We start from the raw sequence: 9,388 nt of genomic DNA, 5'->3' as shown, positions 1-9,388 counted from the left end.
AGGTAGCAAGACTGTTTCTAACCACCTGTTTGAAGGAATAAATAAAGCAACAGCGGCTGATGTCAGGAAGGCATACATAGTTTTTCTGAAAAACTGAGCCATTCGTGACCTTTCCTCTTCTTTTAAGCAAATTTTGTGCAGTTCTACTAAAATAAAATGCCATCACCGCCTTGACAATTCAGTGACACTGTACAAAAGGAAATGACTTAACATTACATCATGATGTCAGCTATGTAGTCGACAGGCATTAGAGACAAACATACAGACCTCCTCCGATAACATAATGAACATTAATTTTAACAAAGGTGTGACTAGCTTTACCGGGATAATTTGAGAGAATTCTACACCCTTTGTTCCTTAATATAAGACATTTTCATGGTTCAATTTAAAGTACCCAAATGTCTAGTATTTAGAAAAACAGGTAGTAGTTTTCTTGAGCACATATCTGGGAAAGCTTGCCACACTTTATTTATGTCCATACGCTAATGCAACACCATTTGAATACTACAAATATACACTAATCCAGTGGCTAGTGCAACAGTAGAGTAGTTAGTTTATTACAGGGTACAGTACAATGGTTTTATTGAACAGATTTCAATGAACTCTAGCACTGGAAGGTTTCTATAAGAATTAACAATACAAAATGTAAAGGTAACAAGTTTCAGCATTGGTATACTAGCTCTGCATGAGCATTAAACCAAATACAAAAGTCTGAAGGTAACTAGCATTATTAACTAATGATAATATAAAAAATTTGCAAACCATGTACCTTCAAGGTAAATATCATTTCGAACTCGGGGGGACCTTAAAAATTGCTATCCCAATCTTGATAATCGATCAAACATAAAAACTTGATCGAACGAATCAAGAGAACAGCCGGAGGAGGAGGTGCCCACTCTTGACCTTTCCTCTTGTCTTCATAATTGTCTGTGCAGTTTAACCAAAATAAAATGACATCAGCGCCTTGGCATTTTGGTGACACTGTACAAAAAAATTAAATTATCTCGTGAAAGTGAGGTATGTAATCTATAAGCATTAACAGTGCAAAAATATGAAGGTAGTAACAAGTTTCATCGTTGATATACTCGATGTGCGACAGCATTAGAATGCCTTAGCTAAAAAATCTTTAATACATCCACAATCAACAGCTAACCCTGAAATAATCCAGTGACATTAAATGGCATTGCTTAAATTTATCGATGGCATTAGACTGAGAGCGGCATTAGTTAAATGTGGCATCACTTTAGCAGTAGCATTGCTTGACTTGACTGCTGGCATTATACTAACAGCAAAAAAGTGGCAATAAGAGCATGTGAGCCCATTCGGACAGTGGGCGCACCAGTACGATGTACCTCCACGGACGCAGAGTGGTGAGGGAGGTATGGTTGCCCAGAGCAACAAATATCCAGGCAGCATATGTGGATTACGTCCCATTTTTGCTCTCTTTAGCCACCTTTTTCCTATGCGGGGACAACAAACCGATCGACCTGGTCATTCTCTATTGCTTTGTCATGCCTTTCTACCCTTCTTCAACCAAGAGACACGAGACTCGTTCCTTAGCTACTGATTTTCCCCTTTTCAACCTAGATGCGGGTTCGATGCCTACTCTCTTGGATAGTACAGTCTCCCTTCCTTTCCTTATTCAACCCAGACATGGATTAGTCTGCATGAAGTAGGGTTTCCTTTAATAGTGCAAATTATGGTTTTCGTCTGCGTGGCCAGCAGAGCAGAGGATAGCAAATTGGGAAGATGGTGGAGTGGAAAAAGATCCACATGCAACGACGTGGCAGATGGGGCAATAGAACAAGGTTATGGTTCAAAAGGAGGTAGCATATCTGAGGGTCGGCAGGAAGTGGCTTCGCTCATGGTCGTCGTCCTCCGCACACACTATGACAGCGAGCTTGGGGATGGAGGCCATCTCGCGCGGGCTCTAGGTCTGAGAGGACGGCCTTGTCGTCAGTGCGTGACCTCGCTCGCCGACGACGAGTGCGTCAACGCTGCACGTCCTTTTCTTCCTCGGCGGATCTGTGACCAATAGTGAGGAGGGAGAGAGGGGCCGTCTTTCTTAGATCTGGAGAGAGGGTGGTAGTCTGAGAAGCAAGTGGGCAGCCCTTAGCAAGAAAGCGCTCAAGCTCCAGCCTATATATCTTTTTTATACTACTAGTACTGGAGGTGGAGTAGTGGTAGAGTAGTTTATATTTTCTCTGCGTACAGTACCAGTTAGTCGTGCTTCAAAACTGATTGGCACGCCATTAAAAAAATAAAGGTCGATAACTAATGCGGCACGTCGGGCCAACGCGGCCAGATCGTATTTTGCACGAGAAATTACACACCATGTTTCGTTGACATGTGGTCCCGTTCCAACATATCAGTGAGACGACGGCGAGTAGTAGGAGTATTTCTAAACGAAGGTGTAGGCCGGGGCGCCTCTTCGTGAACCGTGGAAAACTCGCAACCGTCCATCGACTCTTCGCCTTTCCCTCTCGATTTGGAACTGCTGTCGCACGCTCTTCCTCTCCCTCCTCCATTTTCCTTCAGCCCTTCATCCTTTCTTCTGCCATTGTTCGATCGTCTTCTCCATGGAGGGAACTGGCCGGAAATGACCCCGTTATTCTTGGCCCGATCTGAAAGATGACGTGGTGGAGGAACTCATTGATCGGTGCGACTTCATCACCTCGGCTAGCATGGCAGGTTCGTTCAAGCCCATTCTCGACTCAACTAATAACATCATTACAAAGAACCCAAGAGTCAAGGAGCGGTTTGATCGCCCCTATCTTCTTCGCCGTGACCCTGATGATGACTGGCGCCGGCATGATGGAGGCCTCGCCCTGTGCAAGTTGATGCCGCTTGATAATGATACATATGATGTTAAGATGCCATCTCTTAGGGAAAGGCTTGGGCGGGCGCAAATGGAGATTGGGTTGTTTACATTGGGTCCAACTACTAGTGGGAACTTGTGAATGTGTACACTCGTCACCGGGTTCCACTTCCAAAAATCTCAGCACACTGCCCAGAGGTTGAGCACACCGGTAATGTACGCATGTTCAAATACGATCATGGTGACTGTATTCTACGGAAGATAGCAATTTGTCGAGTTCCCAACCGCTCTTGGAATTACAACAACTATGATGTTGTTGCTATCTTCGATAAGCTTGTTGCCGTCCTTGATGGTTTCACTCAATGGATATTGCTCAAAAATCAGTTTCTGTACACGGATGAGTACTGTGATGCAATTCAATACGACGGCCTTGTGTTTGCTGCCACCACTCGTGGCACTGTTTTTGCATGGCATCCTCATAGTTTCGGTACGTTTGTCTTCCATCGTAATTATAACTGTTTCATCCACATGCATGCGGGTTAGCAAGTTTCCCTTTACTAATTACCCTTCTTCTTGTGTTTCCAAGGTCCTGTGAACATCCCACCACCTATACTTGAAAATTATTATAACCAAGGGGGAGATGACGATGGTGATGATCACGAGCATGAGGACGAGCAGTGCCCATATACTCTGTGGCGCCTGGCAACTAATTCCGATGGATCACCTCTTCTTGTGTGTATATAGCCCACTGATGATGTTACTACTAAGGAAGCAGGTGTCTCCCATGGTCGCACTCTCCGGACCTATTCCAACACCCGTTGCATGGTATTCGGTATGGATACTAGTGTGCTAGCGCCAACTCCTTCTCCCTGGTACAAATTGATAGTCTTGGAGAAAACTCGCTCTTCCTTGGACAAAACTATTTGATGATGGTGAACGGCGATCGAACTGTTGTTGACACATTTATGAGAAGCAACTGTGTCTATACCTCGGACATTTGTGTGGTTCCCTACCCTGGTGGGGATATAGTAGGCCGCTTCAGCCTGGATGATCAGTCTTGCGTTGGTTTCCAGATCGACAATTGATGGCCCGTCCTAGAGAATCACTTGTGGTTCAAATCAAGCGTTTCCAACGCCGAGGAATGGTTGAGTTGAAGTTCATTTCATTGCTTGTTATTTGTTGTGTGGTGAAAACTTTAGTATTTATAATATATCCTCGTTGTCAATGCGGGTTGATGACCTGTTGTATGTAATAAAATGATATGCCTGTGATAAACTTACTAAATTTATGAATGGATTTCAAGTCGATTCTCTAAGTGAGTGGTGCGACGAGGCAAAAAATTATTTTCCGAATACATGAATGTACGTGCATTGCAACAGGTTATCGGATGAGGCCAATCAACAATAGTAGTACACTATTTGTACTAGCTTCACATGCTTCACGCGTCGGGCGGGTGTTTTTACTGTAGCCATATGTTAATGTGTTCGCTGTACGTAACCAGCACCTCAAATCCTCGATACTAGTACTATATAGTAGGAGTAAGTAGTAGGAGTAGTAGGGTGGCATTGGCCAGAACAAGCATTCACGTCCAGGAGTACGGCTCACGCCACCACCACGACATCCATCTGACACCATATTATTTCTTGAAGTCCGTGCTAGAGCAATCTCTTCAACCTCGTTGTTTCTCTAACTTCAGCCATCGCGCGGCAGGCGAGGTGGGGGTTTGCCGATAGTCGGTTTCCTTAACTGCAGTCCCACTTGTAAGGCCAACTCCAACGCACGACCCCAAACGCACCTCCGTTTTGCACGAACTCCAACAATAATTTTGACTAGAAAAGCAAGACCAAAGAAAACAAGAACCACAAGAATACATTTTACTACTCCTGTAAGTTGGATTAGTGCCTTCTCGATGCATTCATTGTTGATCTGCGGAGGCTCGATCTTGCGTGCTTCTTTCTTCTTCGAGTGTAAAGAAGTAGACGTTGCTTCCTCGCATCTAGTCTGATGTCTAGCCTCTATTCTAGTAGGAGTATCAACAAGTGCACTAATCTCATCTCTAGCCTCTGTGCTAGCTAAAAGTGATAGAACATCTACTAAATTGCGCTCTATCAATATATGGATGTACTCTTCTTCCCAATACAAAAACTTGCATCCATTCTACTCCCTCCGTTGCACAATACATGCCTTCTATTTGTCAAAATATATATGTATCTAGACATGTCTTAGTATATAGGTACATCCATTTTTGGACAAATGGAAGTCAAGTATTTTGGAACGGAGGGAGTACACAATAAATTTTTTAAGTTAGCACAACTAGTCTAAGCCGAGAGCAGAACCGAAGATTTGGTCGGGTTCTTCCTCCTTTTGCCTACACATGGGACATCCAGCATCCAGGTCGTGTCATGAAAGAAAATAGAGTGGTAGTTGAAGCCACGAGATGTGCATCTTGGGTTAAAATGTAAATAGAATCTTACTACTCTTGAGTAACTCCAAAAGCGGCCACCGAATATCTTTATTGGATTTGTTTTTCATCACCAGCACGTCGAGGTGAAAGATGTGAAGGTTCAGTGGGTCCTCTTGTGTTTTCACTGACATGTGGGGCCGCATGTGAGCAAACAGACGATGGGCTCCGCTCGTCCGCTGGCTGGCTGAGAAGAGAGATAGAGGAGGGCTGAGCACGGACTGCAGGAAATTTGTTCTACGTACCTTGATATAGGCTCGATATAGTGGGGTGGCATGGGCCATAACTAGCATTCACGTCTAGCAGTACGGCACACGCCACCCACACGAGTCCCATCCGACACCAATTTTCTTGGAGTCCGTGCTACAACCATTTCTTCTCCCTCCTGTTTTCTTAGCCATCGCGAAGCGGGTGGGGTGGGGGTTTGCCGATAGTCGGTTTGCTCAACTGCGGTCCCACTTGTAAGTGAAAATGCAACACCACACGCATTCCCGCTTGAGTGGCTTGCCGGACCAACCGTGTGGGGGTGCAACGCGAACACGGCAGACTTTTCCTTTTGAACTCGTAATTTGTAAAATTTGGTTCTGCTCCATGGCGCGACCGATAGATAGAAAATAACGATTTTGCCTAAAGTAATGAGAAGTTTGGTTATGGCACCGTTCATGCATGGAGTACGTACGAAAATCATGAAGTTGATGCGAAAGGTAAGATAATTACTATAGTATCATATACTACTACATTGATTTGACAGAAAGATAAAAATACATACGGATCCATCAACGTTCAACGACATCCTCACGCCCTAGTGCGCCGGGTCACCAACCGACGTGTGAGGAGCAGCGGCGTTAGTGGAGAGCTCAACGTGCTTCTGAACAGTGTCGTCCAAGGTTGCCCTGCGCTCCAAGAAGGCCAGCGTCCTATCGTCCTCCTCCTGCATGTAGTAGTCCTTGTGGACAATTTGCGCGTAGATGTGGGTGATTATGTCGATGGTGTCTTGCTGTGCCAGGCGCTGCGCGATGAGCGCGACCTCGAGGTGGACATTCTCCGGCGCGACGGCGGGCAGTCGCAGGGCCACCAGTGCGTTGAAGAGGTTGTTACCATAGTGGCTGTTGAGGGTGGCGGGCATCGTAGAGCCTGGGCGCGTCTGCTGGAGGCTTACGTCAAAGTCATTCGCAAGCTTCTTGACGACGGTGAACTTGTCGAGGAAACCGACGAGGACCTCATCGAACAAGGAGACGAAGTTGTTGTCCAAGCGGCCCCTCGCCCTGGCGGCCTCAAGCAATACTACCTGGAGACGTTCCTCGGTACCGGGCCGCAGGCCGGCGTCGTGGACCATCTCGCATAGCTGGCTGATGCTCGCGCTCATCGCCTCCATGGGTCTAGCATAGCTTCTAGTCAACTGATCTTGCGATTCGAGTGATCACTTAGCCCTTGGTTAGCGTGTGTAGGTGTGTAGGATTTCGTACTACTCCTCGGCCCTCTACTGCACCTGCCTTTGGCTGTATGATAGGTGGGCCAGCCACCCCCTGGGGCCACGTGTCATTCACCCAAAGGCAGTTGCCGTAAGTCAATGAAGCTGCGTCCCCCTCCGTGCCGGTGCAGTATAGTCATCTCACCGGACCTCTAGTTGGGGCCAAATGAGAGAAGTTTGATGTTTAATGGTTTATTGGTCCCCTTTGCATTTTGCGCCAGGTTTTGACCTTTGATTTAACAAATAAAATGTTAATGCATGTAAACAAAAATGTTGTGTAAGTCACCTTATGAAAGCCAAATAATCCCAAAATACTTACGCACGGTGCATTAACTCCCACCTTGTTTCTTATTTCGTGACATATCAACCAATGAGAGATGTGGGTCGTGCATGCTTTCAATGACTTGAGACTACCAAACATGACATGCAATGTTTAGTTCATTGCATGAGTAGCAAAAAAAACATTAAGTTCTCTCGCCGATAGGAATAAAATACCATGTATTTATTTACAGAGGGAGTAGTACATTTTTGGTGACATGCATTACTAGATATTGCTAGTCAAATACTAAAATCTAGATGGATGTGGTAGTACTCCTAAATCCAGACGGTGGTGCTACTAGTACTAGTAGTTGTACTACCAATGTAGGAGTAGTAGTAGGAGTACTAGCACTGTACTATCCATTGGTCAAATTATTACGTGCTGCTCCTCACAGTGAAGTGACAAGACCCTGCGCCGGAGATGACACCTGAGTATAGGCGCCATGTTCGGCATACCATAGTCAGCCTCACCATCTGTAGTCACTATCATCATGGCTGTAGAGCTAGCCTGCTTACAACTAGCCCTGTTCGACATAATTTCCCGTGCGTAGATGCCCGTGCATTGCACGAAACACCAAGATTAGGGGTGGACAGCTCCGGCAGTGGCCAGCGCGCCAGATTTTTCCGCGGCCTTCTACTCCTAGATGTGGTGGGGAGGAGATGAGGATGATTGTGAGAGACAAGGAGTTGTTTGTAAATAGGGAACAAGTGAGGGCATCTTTTTGCAAAAATGGAGAAGCTTGGTTTGTATGCGTCAGATCTAGATCCGACGGCTATTGGTGAAAGATGGGAGGCACAACATCATCACCAACTCAGGACCTATTTGATTCACAGGATTTTGAAAACGCAGGAATAGGACACGGCAATATTACAAGTTTCAAACTGATATTACAAATGTTAGGACTAATGCTGCACTTACGAAGACTTAATTACTAGGAAGTTTACGTAAGAACTTTCGTTACTTTAGGTGGATGCGGCATTATCGTACAAACTAAAATCCACCGCCCTGACAAGTCACTAATGGGCAAATAACTTTTCGAGTCTCTGGCCACTTGATGTTTCAAAAACAAATTCAGCTTCTGCGGAGACTTTGTCATTTAGGCTTGGACGCTTGCGGTGATCAGCACACCATTCATTGTTGCGCCAGAGAACGCCAAACCTCATTACCTTGAGCACACTTGCCTCCAGAACAAAGAACCTGGCCAATTTAATCTCAGATGTGCTGCCTCCGTAGTCGATCAAATCAATTTCTGTAAGATGGAGATCAAGGCATTCGATGAGATTGTTATAGTGCAGCACATTTTTCACTTTCGGGTCTTTTTTTATCTGCAAAAGAAGAGAACATATTAGAGCAGCTGGCTGCGTAAGATTGATGTGTCATCAAGAGGTACCAATATCATTCGCTCATACGATAGGGTTGGTTGGCTAGTGATATTATCTCTCTCTCTCTCTCTCTCTCTCTCTCCTTCTGTTTCCTCTCATTTAACTAGGAGCACGTGAAGAGCTTGGGCATTTTTTGCCTTCAACTATGTGGCCGATGCCATATTTCGCAAAAGTATGCCACATAACATGCATCGATGTCAAATCAAAAGATTTTGGCACCGCTCTTGCGATGTGAGAGAGTTGGCACCACTATGCACACAGACCCACATGTATAAACAAATCAATCAAACCAACTACACCAGCCTCTCACTCTCCCAAACAAGTGTTTTTTTATTGCCTCAGTCCTCTCTCTCCCACGCAGTGTTTTTTCATTGCGTGAGTTAATTTGGCACCGGAGCAAAGTAGGTGATCCAGATTGGGACACCAGGTGAGCAATGGAGGGGCATCGATGCCAAATGCATCACAAGTGAATTTGGCACATGTTTTGGCCTACATAGCCCACTTTTGTAATACTACCTCGTATTTAGTATAAAACTTTGACCATAGATTTACCTAAGAAAATGCCAATGCATGTCACTAAAAATTACACCATTTGAAATTATGTTCAAATACGAATTGAACGATATAGTTCTTAGTGACATGCATTAACATTTTGTCAGTTAAATATATGGTCAAATTTTGATACTACAAAATTGGAAGAGTAAACCAGGAGAATTTGGCAGACGAGTACACCAACGCTGTCAATTTCGGCGCGTCAATGACCCTGATTTTTGTTGGACCTTCTAGATCCGATACAAGCAATCTCTCAAGGAAAGGCGCATTCTCAATGACCATAATGTGGAACAGCTGGAGTGATCTCTTCCCAATTGATGTCTTGTTGTGGGGCCAGCAAGACACATAAATCCATCGGAGATTCGTCGAGGCGATGTGGAGGCTA

The sequence above is a fragment of the Triticum urartu genome, chromosome 5 (genome assembly GCF_003073215.2).
Source record: "Triticum urartu cultivar G1812 chromosome 5, Tu2.1, whole genome shotgun sequence".
Lineage (NCBI taxonomy): Eukaryota > Viridiplantae > Streptophyta > Magnoliopsida > Poales > Poaceae > Triticum > Triticum urartu.
This window is presented reverse-complemented; position numbering follows the sequence as displayed.